Source organism: Podarcis muralis, chromosome 1 (assembly GCF_964188315.1).
Source record: "Podarcis muralis chromosome 1, rPodMur119.hap1.1, whole genome shotgun sequence".
Taxonomy (NCBI): Eukaryota; Metazoa; Chordata; class Lepidosauria; order Squamata; family Lacertidae; genus Podarcis; species Podarcis muralis.
The window spans coordinates 7,959,821-7,977,570 of NC_135655.1; positions in this window are offsets into that span (position 1 = coordinate 7,959,821).

The following is a 17,750-nucleotide window of genomic DNA, read 5'->3' on the forward strand; positions in this document are numbered from 1 at the left end:
AGGAACCTGAAAATGGAGGTGGGTCTGGCAAATTTGGACAGTTGGAGTCACACTGAGCAGTCCCTGAAAATAATCCCCTGGGGTTGCCAACATGACGCCTTCCAGATGTTATTGGCCAGCAACGCCCATCGACCCTGGCCATTGGGGTCTGAAGTTGGGGTCTGAGAAGATCTGACACAGTTCTGTGGGCACACCCTATCCTGCCCCCCTCATAGTGTTAGGATATTGTTCTGTTCCACCTTAAAAGGGAACAGGCATGACTATTGTGTGTCACATGCCTGTTTACTTCCAGCACAGGCTCGCTGGGAACTTCTGTTTATATATTGCTTTTGCTCTTGCTGTTTGCTTGGGACACGAAGGGAAGCAGACATGTTTTTTCCTTTGTCCCTGAACTATGCTGAATAAATGCTGTAAATATGCTTACACATTTCTCGGTCTGCCACTTCTGCTGTGCGAAGATTTATTCACTCTGCTGATAGAGCGTGCCGAGTCTCTAAATGTATCTGAGACTCGTGTCGCTGTTTGATGCTATTCCAAGGGAGACCGGTGATCACCCGGCTGCCGGCTGGTGGCTGGAGCCAGCTGGGGGCCTGTCTGATGCCCCCGTCTCCCCGGCAGTATCCCAACACATAGAAGCTCACCTATGGGCCATCGCTGCCATGCTGCCATGTTTCATTGGCACAAAGCATTTGCGGGTAGGGAGTGCAGCAATTCTGTCTTCCTCAAGCTGAAGGTTGGTGTTATGTACTGAAGTTCTCACCCTGGGCCAGCAGGGGGATACTGTAGATAGTTTTCACTCAGGTCCACATATGCAAATAGGGGATTGAAAGTGACGTTCAGTGATTGGCTAGTTACAGAAAGTTGCTACTGTAGTGTTGTAGTGGAGTTCTATATAAGCAGGCTGGCTGAACCCTTCAGTTCAGTTCTGTCCTGGCCTGTGAATAAAGAAGAGCTGTTTTGAAGAATCGCTGTGTCGTCTGATATGTTCACCCACAACTTAACAGTTGGCTTCCTTGGTTTCCTGCCCAAGGCTTCCTGGTCTTTCCTCCAGTTGTTCCCCCTACTCCAAAATGTAAGTCTTTAAATGGTCCCGGCTTCCTCCAAATTGTTCTGGGAGCTTTAGTTTGCAAAGGGCACTGAGAGTTCTTAAGAGACTGCCCCATACCCTCCAACATTTGTCCGATGAAAATAGAGACGTCCAAACAAAAAGCAAGATGGGGTCAAATCAGGAACCGGGATGGCTTCTGTCAATTTGGGACTCTTGGAGCCTCTGCCATCTTTCCCATGCCCCTCACAGAGCTACGATTTCCAGAGCGGCTTAACAACCAAATCCCTCTTCCTGAGGAACGCTGGGAATTACAGCTCTGTGTGGAGAATAGGAAGTCTCCTCAGCTCTCTTAACAAACTACAGCTCCCAGAATTCATTGTGGGAAGCCATGCCTATTTGAAGTGGCATCTCAGCGCTTTAAAAGCATGGTCGGTTTGTGGCCTTCGCGCCGTTACTCATAACATAAGCCTGTCTCCTTTCATAGCATGAACGTCCTTGCGCCAAAGGCTTGTTTTGAGCGTGCGTGTGATTGTGGTTGTTTAGTTTTAACCATCAGCTTGAGAGCTGAACTCAAGGGAAGAGAACAATGTGTGTCTGGTGGGCCAGCAACTAGAGGAATCCTACCTTGATCTTTTCCTGTGTTGGTCTGGATAACTTTATATATTGGCACGTGATTATTGCTTCTTCTTTTTTCCACAAAGCAATAAAAATCTTTGCGCACCTTCTCAAGCGACAAGACATTATGAATAGGACCCTTTGGAAAAGGCCAGGCTTTCAAGAGCTCAGTCTTCTCTCTTTTTCATCTTCTTTAGATGCTGACCCAAAAAGGTTTTAAGGCTTTTTTTGCTTTCTGGCTGCTTCATAGGCTGCTGGGGCCTCGGAACAAATTGACAATGGCTCTTCTATGAACATTTTTTTGATCTCTCAACCAACTTGGTTTCCCTCTCGTTTTTAAAAACACACACATGCATGCAATGGAGCCAAGCCTGCCAGATGTCTGGATCTTAAGCAATCAACTGTCTTCTCCTCTCGCTCACTTTCTCCAGGACAATCTTCCAGCTGTGGAATATAATACCGTTTCTTGGAACAGGCTCAGACAGCTTGTAATGGACAATGTTGGCCACTGAACCTTCCCAGCGTTCAGGTTCTTCCAGGGCGTTGTTAACACCACGGTTTGTGCAACAGGGTTATATACCTGGCAGTATCATGTATCCACAGCAGTGACCACAGGAGGAATGACCGCTGGGAGGAGCGCCGAGGGAAGAAATGCCTTGGTGCATCTGCAGCAGCACAGCCGGACGCCTTTATCTGCCCCGGCTGCAGCAAAACATGTCTCTCCCATATCAGTCTTTGCAGTCACAGCAGGTGCTGTAACTCTTCAACTGTTTGACCTCACCCCCAAAGGCACACTCTTCCATTGTCTCCTGAGACAGACACATGTCAACCAGTATACAGGCCTGCAGTTTTTTCTCCTATTCCAAGGGAAGGTAGGGAATGAAACTGGAGGCTGAGTTCTGCCTAAGGGGAAAGACTAAAGTTAGTTCATTGTGCCTTGTTGTTTTAAAAATAATAATAGCAGATTTGAATTGCTCACACCCAAATACATATATTTTATGAGACTGAAGAAACTGGCAAAAATTAGGTTTCACTCCCTAAAATGAGTCAGAACATTGGTTCATTTTGCCCAGGACAGTGGTACCTCAGGTTACGAACTTAATTTGTTCTGGAGGTCCTGAAACTGTTCTTAACCTGAGGTACCACTTTAGCTAATGGGGCCTCCCGCTGCCGCCGCGCCGCCAGAGCACGATTTCTGTTCTCCTCCTGAAGCAAAGTTCTTAACCCAAGGTACTATTTCTGGGTAAGCAGAGTCTGTCACCTGAAGCGTCTATAACCTGAGGTACCACTGTACTTGCCAACACTGACTGGCAGCTGCTCTGCAAGGCTTCAGGGCCTCTCGCTGCCTTTTCTGGAGACACCCGGGATTGAACCTGGAACTTTCTCCATGAAAAGCAGGTGCTCTGGAAAGGCACCCAAGAAGGCCTGCTGGAGCCCCTCCTTCAAGGCTCTACCCTCAGCGTCTTACACAGGCTCTGCAGCAGCCTTCTCCAAGCTGGTGCCCTCCTGGTGCAACTGGATAACAATTCCCCAGCCCCTCAGGGTTCAGCGCTGGGTCTCAACCTGGCCAGCCTTGTCAAGGGATATGCTCTGTTCTTATCAATATTTGAAATTGCCAAGTGTAGCCTCCCCCGAGTCTCTCCAAGGGGCTGCCAGGGGAACTGCTCCCCAGTGATTTCCCCAGCCACTCTCAGCAGTAACAGTTTTGTCTCAAGGCTATGATTCATTGTTAAAGCCAAGCCTGCCGTTTAAAAACCACCCAGGGAGCAATTAAGGAGCAGGCACATTAAAAACTTGCCTTTTTTCCTCTCTTTTTTTTTGCAAAAAAACCACAGTGTTAGTGAACAGCTTTGAAATTGACAATATCAAATGAGGGAAGTGGTATGATGATGGATCCATCATTCAAAATAAATCACTGTAGGCAAATCTTACAATAGACAGAATAGCCCCCTCAAAAGCCACTGTTTGAGTTAAGTAGAAGGAATAGCCCCGGGACAAGATCTCTGGAATTCTGAAATATGCAGAAGATCTGTCTGCATGGCATGCATAAGATTCCATTGTCGGTTTTTAAAGAGGAAGATTTCCTTTGGGAACATTGGTGCCTGCTTTTGGAATCCTCCGCATCCCTCTTTCTCATCAGTGAATCCACCTGTTTGCTCCGACTCAGGGTATTGTGAATGAACACTGTTTCCCATCCTAACAGAGATCGGGTAAACCTGGAAATGAAGTCCAACTACTGACCGTAGTTCAGGTGTTCAAAGCACTTCCTTTGGGGAATGCAATAGCAGGGCAGGTATTTGGAATGCAAAAGGCCCAGGGTTCAAATCCAGGTTGCACCGAGGAAGACCCTCGCCTGGAGAGCTGCTGCCAGTCAGTGCCAGCAGTAGTGAGCTAGATGGACCAATGGTCTGATCCAGTGTACGCTTACAACCATCCTTGCAACACCTTCAGAAGGTGGGCAAGCATTTATCACGCCCATATCTCAGGTAGCTGAGTCTGAGAGTGCCTTGCTAAAGACTGCCTAATGTAATGGCGTGAGATGTGAGATTCCCACTAGGTCCTTCCTGGTTCATAGCTCAGTCTTTTAACCACTGCCCTTCCTCAGCCTTCACAACATTTGCTCAAATGCAGCACTTACTTCCCTTGCCCCTGCATTTCCTTGTTGTTGTTGTTATTTAGTTGTTTAGTCGTGCCTGTCTCTTCGTGACCCCATGGACCAGAGCACGCCAGGCACTCCTGTCTTCCACTGCCTCCCGCAGTTTGGTCAAACTCATGCTGGTAGCTTTGAGAACGCTGTCCAACCATCTCGTCCTCTGTTGTCCCCTTCTCCTTGTGCCCTCCATCTTTCCCAACATCAATTCTTTGGCGATCAGCCTTCTTTATGGTCCAGCTCTCACTTCCATACATCACTACTGGGAAAACTATAGCTTTAACTATACGGACCTTTGTTGGCAAGGTGATATCTCTGCTTTTTAAGATGCTATCTAGGTTTGCCATCGCCTTTCTCCCAAGGAGCAGGCGTCTTTTAATTTCGTGACTGCTGTCACCATCTGCAGTGATCATGAAGCCCAAGAAAATAAAATCTCTCACTGCCCCCATTTCTTCCCCTTCTATTTGCCAGGAGGTGATGGGACCAGTGGCCATGATCTTCCTTTTTTTGATGTTGAGCTTCAGACCATATTTTGCGCTCTCCTCTTTCACCATTATTAAAAGGTTCTTTAATTCCTCCTCACTTTCTGCCATCAGGGTTGTGTCATCTGCATATCTGAGGTTGTTGATATTTCTTCCGGCAATCTTAATTCTGGCTTGGGATTCATCCAGTCCAGCCTTTCGCATGAAGAATTCGCATTTCCTTATCCAGTGTCAAGCTGGAGTCGATCGCAAATTTCTCAGGACAGGGGCTGTTTGTCTGTGTTGCCCTGAAACAGGGTTGCGTTACCAATGATAGCAGCAATGGTTTAAATTTTTATTTCATGTTGCATTCTGCTCTGGTCTCCGCTTGAAGAAGAAGAGGGGAGAACGAGTTGGTTGTAAGAAAAAGCCACCTTAGAAAATTGTGAAATCATAGAAGCACAGAGTGTGATCTAGTCTGACCCTCTGCGATGCACAGGGGCGCCGACTTATAAAAAATATTGGGGGGGCCCATACCGGGGTCCATACTGGCGGCAGGATGGCAGTGGTGCTTTTGCATGCAAGAACCCGCCTGCCCTCCCCAGGCTTCACGCCGGGAGGCGGCCACCCCCTCCTACCAATGTCACCTTAGCCGAACCCAGAAAAAAAGCCCCGCTCCGGCGGCGGGAACTCCCGTCCCCTCCATTCTCCCCTCACCCCGGTCCCTCGCCGGCGACGAATACGCCGTTCCTCGGCCCCGCGGCTCCATTCCTTTCTAAATTACCGCCGCTGGGGGTCTTCCTCTGACTGACCAACCTGCCCGCCCCTTCTCAGGAGCTCCTGGTCACTTTGGGAGGCGCGCGCCGGAGTCCCCTGCGCGGTTTTTGGCAAGGTGCCTAATAATTTTCTTAAATTATTGGGGGGGCGGAGCCCCCCCAAACGAATTTTTGAGGGGGCTCGGGCCCCCTCAGGCCCCATGGAGTCGGCGCCTATGGGATGCAGGAATGATCAGGGATTGAATTCGCAACCTTTGCATTATCAGCACCATCCTCTAACCAACTGAGCTATCCAGGCTGAGCCCCCACTTACCTGCCTTTTTTCCTTTTAAATTGCAAAGCCGCAAATGGTGTCCCTTTTCCCTCAAAGAGGAGTCTCTCCATTGCCTTGATCACCTGGTTTGCCCTTTCTCCTTCCCCTTTCGCAAACCTACAAATCTCCTTTTTGAGCTGGGATGGGCAGAGCTGAACACGGTACCCAAATGTGCTCATATACCATAGATTTGAATAGCGGCATGATGATATTGCCTGCTTTATTATCAGTTGCTTTCCAAAGCAACCCAGTATGAAATTTGTCTTCTTTACACTTTGGATTCTGATGCTGATGGCTCCCTTCCAACTCTTAAGATTCTATGTATACCTGAAGGAGCGTCTCCACCTCCATCATTCTGCCCGGACACTGAGGTCCAGCGCTGAGGGCCTTCTGGCGGTTCCCTCACTGCGAGAAGCCAAGTTACAGGGAACCAGGCAGAGGGCCTTCTCGGTAGTGGCACCCGCCCTGTGGAACGCCCTCCCACCAGATGTCAAAGAGAAAAATAAGTACCAAACTTTTAGAAGACATCTGAAGGCAGCCCTGTTTAGGGAAGCTTTTAATGTTTAATAGGTTATTGTATTTTAGTGTTTTGTTGGAAGCCACCCAGAGTGGCTGGGGAAACCCAGCCAGATGGGCGGGGTATAAATAAATTATTATTATTATTATTATTATTATTATTATTATTATTATTATTATTATGTTCTGTGATCTCAGACTGCCTGACTCCTGGGTGGGTTCTGTGTAATGAATTAATGCTGAAGGCCTCCCATCACCTTCCTGGATGTATACATGTTATCACTGCCCCCCTCCCCATTGTCACTTGCCACGGTGCCATTGCGGACCCCTCCCCTCTCCCCTCCGGGCATCTTAAATACACGTCTAATTATTGACGATCCTTTTCGCCGCAGACCAACAAGTGCACCAGGGCGCCCTGAGATTTAAATTCCATTTAATGCTCGCTGCGCCCAGCTAATAAAACCATGTCAGGCAAGGGCTTCAATTAGCCGGCGTATCATCCGAGGCTTTCAAGTGGCTTAATGACGGTGGAGGTTGAAGAATGTGACACCCGGCGTCGCCGCTGCTTTCTGCCTCTGCTCGGTGGGTGCTTTGGGATGAAAGGTTAGTCATGTGTACCAGATGCTAAGCAACGTCTTCCATTATTCATGGGTGTCAAACAGGGAAAGGAACATTTCTGGGCTCCCTGTCGCTCAGTGGTGTACACACACACACGCACACATGCACATTGAACCGCCGGGGCCATTAATACACATCACTCCCAAGGGTGCTGACACTAATGATTCCGTAGCGCATGATTCCATTGACTCGGCTCCCGTGCGAAAGAACAGGCCGTCTTCATAATACGTCCTCCACAGGGCACCCCAGGGAGCCATAAATTTCCCAGCAGTCTTGAGGCACTTGGCTTTGTTGGTTTTCTTGTCTCGGGGTCCCATTGTTTCAGCAGGCCTGGACAATGTCAAGATGATATTTCACACTGGGGCGGCAGTTGGGTACCAACTTGGTCCAGGCAGAAGGGGTGAGCACCATTCAGCCCAACAGGAGTGGCTCTCAAGTAAAGATGTATGGGATCTGGCGGCACTTATAGGAAAAGAGAGGAGGGGTTCAGGAGTGTGTCATGGTAGATTCAGGATATGAGAAACATGTTCAGACTTAACCTGAAAAAAGGAAAACCACACAAACTCTGGGGGTGCCCCCCTGCCTATATTGTTCTAGACAACTGCCCCAAACTTGCCTGTTTTGGTTTTTCAGTTGGTGCCAGCCCTAGATATGTAATTTTAGTTACCTATAAGTAAAGGTAAAGGTACCCCTGCCCGTACGGGCCAGTCTTGACAGACTCTAGGGTTGTGCGCCCATCTCACTCAAGAGGCATGGGGCTAGCGCTGTCCGGAGACACTTCCGGGTCACGTGGCCAGCATAACATCGCTGCTCTGGTGAGCCAGAGCCGCACACGGAAACGCCGTTTACCTTCCCGCTTGTAAGCGGTCCCTATTTATCTACTTGCACTCTGACGTGCTTTCGAACTGCTAGGTTGGCAGGCGCTGGGACCGAACGACGGGAGCGCACCCCGCCGCAGGGATTCGAACCGCCGACCTTTCGATCGGCAAGCCCTAGGCGCTGAGGCTTTTACCCACAGCGCCACCTGCGTCCCACTTAGTTACCTATAGTTGCTTTAAAAAAGAAGAAGATTTTATCTGCACTTTAAGGATGATTATTTCTGAAGATTTGCTTTTTAATTGATCTGTGGCTTTTAGCTCCGTGTTTAGCTACACTTTCATTTGCATACCACTTGACCAAGCTCTTTATAAATCTTCTAAACAAATGGATTAAAAATAAGAACAAAGCAGCTTCTCATGATTGATACCCTCTTGGGCTCCCGTGGAAGGGTGGGGGAGAAACCAGCTCAGTTGGTGAGGGCGTGGTGCAGATAACTCCAAGGCTGCCGGTTTGAACACTGCATTGCAGGAGGGTTGGACTTGATGACCTCAGGGTCATTCCAACTCTACAATTCTATGATTCTATAAAGTAGTAGTAGATTTCTGTGCAGTGCAATCCTGTGCATGTCTACTCAGAATTAAGTCCCCGTTGAATTCAGTGAGACTTACTCATGGGTAAGTATGCAAAGACTGAAGCCTTAGTTGGCAAAAAAAAATTGTTACTGGAAATGTTTGTGTTGAAGATGCTGTTATTAATTTTTTGTTATTTTAAAGCTTTTTTTTTTCTTTTGCAGGGCTCCTTGAGCTGTCCACAGTGGCACAAATGTTTCCAAGGCAATTCTCTTTCAAACCAGTCATTATGACGGATGGTTAGTATGGTTTGGCTGTGGTCAGAGGCTATGCCTTGATAGCTCATTCAAAGCACGTTCCCCAACCGCAAAGAATTCTGGGCGCTGTAGTTTGTTAAGAGTTGCTGGAAATCGCAGATCTGCAAGGGGTAAACTAAAGTGCCCAGAATCCTTCGAGGGAAAGAATGTACTTTGAATACACCTTCAAGGTTTGGTGCGTATAGAGCCCGGCATCAGAAGAACCAGGATCCAAATGCCCACCATTGCTTGGGTGGCGCTGGGCTTGCTCATCTCTTTCTCAAGGCACACACTGCAGTCATCTTGCTGAAGCGATGAGGCTCTGCATCTGGTCACTTCCTGGAATTGCTGCGAGGCGGTTGGAGGATGGATGGCAGCTAATGGATTGAGGTTGAATCCTGACAAGACAGAAGTACTGTTCTTGGGGGACAGGGGGCGGGCGGGTGTGGAGGACTCCCTGGTTCTGAATGGGGTAACTGTGCCCCTGAAGGACCAGGTGCGCAGCCTGGGAGTCATTTTGGACTGGCAGCTGTCCATGGAGGCGCAGGTCAAATCTGTATCCAGGGCAGCTGTCTACCAGCTCCATCTGGTACGTAGGCTGAGACCCTACCTGCCCGCAGACTGTCTCACCAGAGTGGTGCATGCCCTGGTTATCTCCTGCTTGGACTACTGCAATGCGCTCTATGTGGGGCTACCTTTGAAGGTGGCCCAGAAACTACAACTAATCCAGAATGCGGCAGCTAGACTGGTGACTGGGAGCGGCCGCCAAGACAACATAACACCGGTCTTGAAAGACCTACATTGGCTCCCAGTACGTTTCTGAGCACAATTCAAAGTGTTGGTGTTGACCTTTAAAGCCCTAAACGGCCTCGGCCCAGTATATCTGAAGAAGCGTCTCCACCCCCATTGTTCTGCCCAGACGCTGAGGTCCAGCGCCGAGGGCCTTCTGGCAGTTCCCTCACTGTGAGAAGCCAAGTAACAGGGAACCAGGCAGAGGGCCTTCTCGGTAGTGGCGCCCACCCTGTGGAACACCCTCCCATCAGATGTCAAAGAGATAAACAACTACCTGACATTTAGAAGACATCTGAATGTCTTCTAATTTTTAATGTATTTTTAAACTTTGTTGGAAGCTGCCCAGAGTGGCTGGGGAAACCCAGCCAGATGGGTGGGGTACAAATAATAAATTATTATTATTATTGTTTCTCTAGACGTTGCACTGGAAGAAATGTGGAATGCCAGTGTGATCAACAAATAAATAACCTACCTTAAAGGGTTGTTGTGAGCATATAAAGAAAAACAGTCTTCCTTTCTGGCATCATGGAGCCCAAGGTATCATACCTGTGATTCCCAAACAGTCTCACATCCAAGCACTGATCCAACCCAATCCTGCTCAGCTTTATTAGCAAATGTACTTTCAGACCATCCCCAGGATCCAACGTGGGATATAAATGGAAAAAAATGTAGTATAAGCACCAACAATTGGGAAACAGTGGCCTGCGAGCGCTCCAGTTGGAGAACAGCCTTGACCAAAGGTGTCCTGGGCTTTGAAGAGACTCGAACTCAGGACGCAAGGGAGAAACATGCTAAAAGGAAGGCATGCTTGGCAAATCCACACCATGATCAACTCCCGCCCGGAAACCAATGTCCCCACTGTGGAAGGATGTGTGGATCCAGAATTGGCCTCCACAGTCACTTACGGACTCATTGTTAAAACCGTGTCTATGGAAGGCAATCTTACTCAGCTACGAGTGATCGCCAGAGAAGAAGAAGATAAATGTATACAACCAACAAATAAAACAGCCTGCCTCACAGGCCTGCAGTGATGATTTAATAAAGCCCCGATGCACCACCCTGAACCACAAGGGACAAATGGATGGATGAGTTTTGCAACGATGGGAGGATGTATGAATTGGCGTTAAGGACAGCGTGTTCCGTCCCGCACAGCTGTGTTTAGATGATGCTCTTGTGTGCAGTTTCCTTCTTCACGCTGCAATATAATTCTCATCCGGATGGCGCAGGGTTTTTGCTGTGCTGTGTTCAAGACACTGCCGCAACTCAGTGTCTCCGATCAGGTGGTTTGTGCTGGGAATTGCAAACTCCCCTGAGTTCAGCATCCAAAGGGCTGCTATGAGCTGTGCTGATAAGAAAGTGATGCTCACAAAAGCACCCGCTTCCAGAAAGGTGAGGTTGCCTGATTGCTGTGGCATCTAGCAAGTTTCACACCATCAGCACTCTCTGATCTGCTAGTCGATGTCACCTTGAAACCACAGGTATAGTAGCTATTGTGGGTGAGGTGCAATTGCCTTGGGTGCAATCAGGAGGAAAATGGGCACCCGAAATCATGACATAATCAGGGATGCAATCTAATTAAGGAAATTGTAGCTGGTTCATCATAAGAGTTTCACAGCACAATCTTATACACACTTACCCAGAGGCAAGTCTTGCTGTATTCAGTGGGGCTTTCTGTATAATAAAGTAGGGCTGAGCTTCACAGCGGAGGAACTGCATTGCATACAGGAGGGAATGCCCCATACCTGAAACCCTAGAGCATGGGTAGGCAAACTAAGGCCCTGGGGCCAGATCTGGCCCAATCGCTTTCTAAATCTGGCCCGTGGACAGTCTGGGAATCAGCGTGTTGTTACATGAGTAGAATGTGTCCTTTTATTTAAAATGCATTTCTGGGTTATTTGTGGGGCATAGGAATTCGTTCATCTCCCCCCAAAACAATATAGACCGGCCCCCCACAAGGTCTGAGGGACAGTGGACCGGCCCCCTGCTGAAAAAGTTTGCTGACCCCTGCAGAGAGTCACTACTAGCCTGTGAAGCCCATACTGAACTAAGATGGACTGTGAAGAATCCAGTACAGTGGTTCCTCGGGTTAACATCAGGGTCTTTTCCAGGGAGTCTTCTCTTCTCATGAGATGGCCAAAGTATTGGAGCCTCAGCTTCAGGATCTGTCCTTCCAGTGAGCTCTCAGGGCTGATTTCCTTCAGAATGAAGAGGTTTGATCTTCTTGCAGTTCATGGGACTCTCAAGAGTCTCCTCCAGCACCATAATTCAAAAGCATCCATTTTTCAGCGATCAGCCTTCTTTATGGTCCAGCTCTCACTTCATCCCTTCATGGATCACTGCCTTGCCGTGGCAAAGGGGCTTGAATAACTCAGAGAAGCTATGAGCTATGCTGTGCAGGGCCACCCAAGATGGACAGGTCATAGTAGAGAGTTTTGACCAAAAGTGATCCACCTGGAGCAGGAACCGGCAAGCCACTCCAGTATCCCTGCCAAGAAAACTCCATGGACAAAGACAACAGGCAATACTTAGAAACTAAGAAATATTCAGAAGGTTAGGGTGGAAGCCAGTGTGGGGTCATGGTTAGAGTGTCAAAGTAGGACCTGGGAGACTAGGGTTCAAATCCCCACTTGGCCATTATGTTCACTGGGTCACCTTGGTCCAGTCATTGCCTCTCAGCCTAACCTACCACACAGGGTTGTTGTGGGGGATTAAATGAGGTGGGAGGAGAACCCCATGTACCACCTCGATCTCCTGGGGTGGGGAAGTGGGCTATAAACGCAACTGATAGATAAATAAGAATCATTTGTGCTCACTCAGGTCTTAATTCCTGGAGGACTGAGAGCCTGCTCAAGGTGTACAAATGAGCAATTAAACCACTAATAGATTCCGCAGTCCCTGTCCGTTGTTCCCTGATTTGGATGCACATTCATATTTCCCTGGATGAGAAGCATTTAATTGGGGAGAGTTTCAGCATTGCAGTTTATAGACCCAGGAGTGCTACCAAGCCTAAAGATGGACTTGGCATGAATCGCGAAAGTATATATGCCAGTAACCTTACCTCAAAGTGCAGGCCAGAGTTAGAGGCTGCCTTAAGGCCTGATTGCACTTCTGTTAATGACCTCCTGATTAGCAACCTTATAATTGGTTTGCTTTTTTTTTTTTTTAATAGCAGGCTGGGTTGGGAGGGGAAGGAAAACCATCAGCCCCACAGCTGGGACCACATTTAAGCCTCCTGTCTCCAGCCATGGTCTTGGTAGAAAATACCCCGTCCTCTCTAGGGCTGCCAAAAAATGGAAATCCGGACAAAAAATTTGTTGAGCAAATCTCAAGAAGAGATAAATGGATTTTTAAGGAAATTGGCCCAAATATCAACACTTCTGACATCGGCCCGGGTTTCCCAGGGCATTTCACTATTTTACTGATATTGCACCCGGGCGCTATTTCCGTCGGACAAATCCAGGATATGTCTGGGAAATCTTGGACGTACAGTAGCCCTACTGTCTTCCCAGAGCAGCACTAGGGGGAAATCTCCCTTTGGAGCCGCTAAGTGGTAATAGTAATGAAATTGCTGTTTAGTGCAATCCTGTGTGTGTCTACTCAGAAGTAAGTCCCCACTGAGTTCCGTGAGACTTACTCATGGGTAAGTATGCAAAGGGTGAAGCCGTAGTTGTTAGAAGCTGATGTCACTGACTCAAGTTCATCTATTTTGTAGTAATTGAACTAAACCTTTTTAATTGGATTTTGAATAAATGTGCAATTCATTGTTCCTGCTTTGAATTTTATTGTGCTATTATCTTTCATAGTAGGCATTGGAAGACAGGAGTGCCTGGCGTGCTCTGGTCCAGGGGGTCACGAAGAGTCGGACATGACTAAACGACTAAACAACAACAACATCTTTCTTAGTGGGCTGTGCAAGCTACTCTTCTGAAAAACGCTTTCTACAGGCTAGGGTAGGGGTCACTGGCGATGAGTTTATGGAAGCGAGGGGGCAGTAGCCTGAAAAAGTTTGGGAACCATTGGACTGGACAATAGTGAGAAACATGGCCTGCTCAGTTTAAGGCAGCTTCGTAGGTTCCCATGAAGTTAAATCCAGCATAAATCCAGCAAGAGGAGATAAGTGACTGCAAAGAAATTAAAAGTGAAAGCAGAATTTAAGTTTGAAAGGACATGGGGAAATGTGGGAAGACTAGAACCTTCTGTCACGTGGAATGGTTATGGGAAGCAATAAACATCTTTTGGGACATTAGCACAATTACTCCACAGTCAGTTCTTTGTACCTTGAAATTAGCTCCGCTAAGTACTTTTGATGGGCAGAACAGAGACCTACTACAGTCGGTCAGACTGTTCCTGTAGAAAGAAGGATGAGATCAGGCAGACGCAAAATGCACTTTGGGGCCCACATATGGCAAGCGGGGTTGGTGATGGAACTGGAACTGCCCACTCCTCCCCTGCCTGCCACAGCTGAAGTGCCTTTCTCCAGCGCTACTTTCAGAACTCTTTTCCTTGGACTGCGCATCCAAACTCCACACAACTGGCGTGAGGAAAGGGAGGCTTGGAGGTCACCCGCAGAATTGCATTGTAGGCCCCAGCTCATCTCTCGTGAAACTGTTCGCCTCAGGCTTCTGCTATGCTGCCTGTTTAACATATCCCCCTTCCCACTCCCGAAAGGCTTTCGTAAAACAAAAGCAATTATCAGAACCCAGCTACCTCTGTGGCTTCGCCTTGAAATGAGCCCAATTAATTTCCATGCATTTTACAGTAATGTATGCATCAGAGATGACAGCTTGCTAGGTGGCACGCCCCCCCCCCCTTTCTTAGAAAAGCCTGCCTCTGCCTTTTAATTAAAACAAGGGTTTCATTTCATTTTCTTTCTTTCTTTCTTTCTTTCTTTCTTTCTTTCTTTCTTTCTTTCTTTCTTTCTTTCTTTCTTTCTTGGCCTTCTTATTTGGAGAAGTTCCTCCATGAAGCCACCCACAGAGCTCACGGCCCCTCTGGGGGGCACCGGAGTGTCACAGCCTTTTAAGGAGGGGGAAGAGAAAAAAAGAAAAGAAAAAGCCATTCCATCCAATAATTAGTGTCATCCCAAATTCATATTTATGCTGCTAATTGCAGGGCTAAGTGAATCTGCAGTTTAGCCACAGACAAATCAGCCTAAGTAAACACAGAAGCAACCAGAGCACACACAGATGTGCTTCTGTCTCGAAAATCTGCATGCTAATTACTGTTTGCAGTCTTCATAATCCCCCCACCCCTTTGATTACACCAATACAAAAGGATACAGCAATTAACACTTCACAGGATTCCCCCCCCCCCCCTTTAAGGTTAGTAAGTGGAAAGGATGACAAATAGCCAGCACCATTTGTGCATTTTCTCCCTATGCATAAGAATTCCCTTCCTGGATTTTTCCTCTGGCGTTTATTTACCTATTGCATTTCTATTAGGGCGATATATATATATATATATATATATATATATATATATATATATATCGAAGAGTCGGACACAACTAAACGACTAAACAACAACAACAACAAATTTATATTTGTTCCTTTCCCCACAATAACCCTGCGAGGTAGGTTAAGCAGAGAGCGAGTGACTAGCCTGAGTTTCATGGTGGGTTTCCCCCCCCCCCCCCACGAAAAAGGAAAGCAAAGCAAAGAGAAAATGTGCAAAGGGCACGCAGGACCAGTAATTCAAGAAAGGCTAAGAAAAAGCCATGCCTAGTGTATGAATACTGCTATGATGAAGGCATTTTCTGGACTTTCTAGCTGCATGGTGCTGATAACGCCAAGGTTGCAGGTTTGATCCTTGTATGGGACAACTGCATATTCCTGCATTTCAGGGGGTTGGACTAGATGATCCTCAGGGTCCCTTCCAACTCTCCAGTTCTATGAAACGAGAAATAAAAAGTCACCAAGCTCTGGCAATAGACCTTTGTCAATACTATGGCAATACTGAAGCTATGAGCCTACATCACAATCATCATCACAAAGCGCATTCACAAACCAGGTGGCCAAATGTGGCTTTCAGTAGTAAAAGGGGTGTGTGCCCATTATTTCACCATCTTGGGCAATCTCAGCTATGGAAGACCTGCTCCCTGCCTTGCAGGACTTTTCCCAGCTGTCCTGGGAGGGCGGAGATCGGACTGACTCCAGCTGCAAAAGCTGAGCCTCCTGAACAGACTTTTGGGCTGGGGGATTGCTTGAAGTTTTTTGTTGGAGTGGCGGTGGGGGGTTGTTGCTATTATTGATATTAATTATTTGTATCTTTATATTGTATCTTATATTGTATTGTATATATCTATTGTATCTTTATATTGTATTGTGGGACGTGGGTGGCGCTGTGGGTTAAACCACAGAACCTAGGACTTGCTGATCAGAAGGTCGGCAGTTCAGAGCTCCCGTTGCTCGGTCCCTGCTCCTGCCAACCTAGCAGTTCAAAAGCACGTCAAAGTGCAAGTAGATAAATAGGTACCGCTCCGGCGGGAAGGTAAACGGTGTTTCTGTGCGCTGCTCTGGTTCGCCAGAAGTGGCTTAGTCCTGCTGGCCACATGACCCGGAAGCTGTATGCCGGCTCCCTTGGCCAGTAAAGCGAGATGAGCGCCGCAGCCACAGAGTCGTCCGCGACTGGACCTAATGCTCAGGGGTCCCTTTACCTTTACCTATTGTATCTTAATATGATTTGTGTGGAAATTGTTTCAGTTGGGTTGCATACTTTTTGATGCAACCCAATGACTACTGCTGCTGTGTTTGCAATGATGTAAAGTTTTTCATGTTGCAAGCTGCCTTGAACATGGATTGAGCTATGGAAAGCCCCATAGAAATGGAGCGAAGGCTCATTCCCTGGTAAAAGACACTAAATGAAGGCATGTGTAATGCATGGCAATAACATTTAGAATCTCAGTGCTGCAGAGAGTTCAGTCCTCATCAGAGACCAGGAGCAAAAGCAGGCTGTTGAGGGAGAAGCAAGACGTTTTTCTCAAAAAAGAGAAAGGCCAGTTTAGACTTCATAAGTAGAAAAAACAAGTTTGCTGATTGTAATTGCTGGTGCTCTCCTGGGCTTGAGCAAAACAAACAAAGGAGGAGACTCACTCACTCACTCAGTTCTGCACACAAGTTCACTTCATTTCTGTAATTTTAGTAAGATGGCAGCTTTTGGTTTGGGGAAAATCTCAGAACAATAGTCCAAGACCACCCCCCAAATGTTGGATCGTGGAAGGCATTGCTCACGATGATTCAGTCACTTCGGAAGGTGAAAGTCAAAAAGCATTTGAATATGGAGATTTTCTCTGTCTGTGTGTCTGGTTTGATCTGCTTGATGCTGATTCACACATGCAAGTGTGTCCAGCAAGCCTGTCTCAGCCATCCCTTTGCATCCCTCGGCCACAAAAGTGGATGCACAGTGGGAAAAAACCCTTCTTGAGGTGGGCAGTATGCGATGTTTCATGACAATAGATAGGGATTAATTGGTTTAGCAATGTCTGGAAGGCCATTCCTGAGCTTTGAAGCAAAATGAGATGCATTCCAGAGTGCTGAGTGACGACTGGGGGAGAGCGGGTGTTTTTCTTTTTTTATCTTTTCCTGTAGAGCATTTCCCCCCCTCCCTTGTTCCACATCTGGTCCTCATAAAACAGCAACAAGCAAAATGCTGAAGATCCGATTTCCTCAATCAGCTGTTTGGTCATGAGATTCCAATAGAGCCGGGTGGGAGGGAGGCTGTTCTCTTTGGGAAAGAGTCAAACTGGCTCTCTCTCTCTCCCTGTGCAGTGAGATGACTTTTCCTCTAATGCCTTTGTCTTCATTCCTCTTTCATTGTCAGGGTCTTCCTAATCATGATGTAGCTGAAGAGAAGCTTCAGTGGGGAGGATAGGAGAGGTGCCTAGGAGAGGGGTATTCCTGCATTGCAGGGGGTTGGACTAAATGACTCTTAGGGTCTGAAGGAGCGTCTCCACCCCCATCGTTCTGCCCGGACACTGAGGTCCAGTGAGTGCTGAGGGCCTTCTGGCGGTTCCCTCCCTATGAGAAGCCAAGTTACAGGGAACCAGGCAGAGGGCCTTCTCGGTAGTGGCGCCCGCCCTGTGGAACGCCCTCCCACCAGATGTCAAAGAGAACAAACAACTACCAGACTTTTAGATGACATCTAAAGGCAGCCCTGTTTAAAGGTAAAGGGACCCCTGACCATTAGGTCCAGTCGTGGCCGACTCTGGGGTTGTGGCGCTCATCTCGCTTTATTGGCCGAGGGAGCCGGCGTACAGCTTCCGGGTCATGTGGCCAGCAT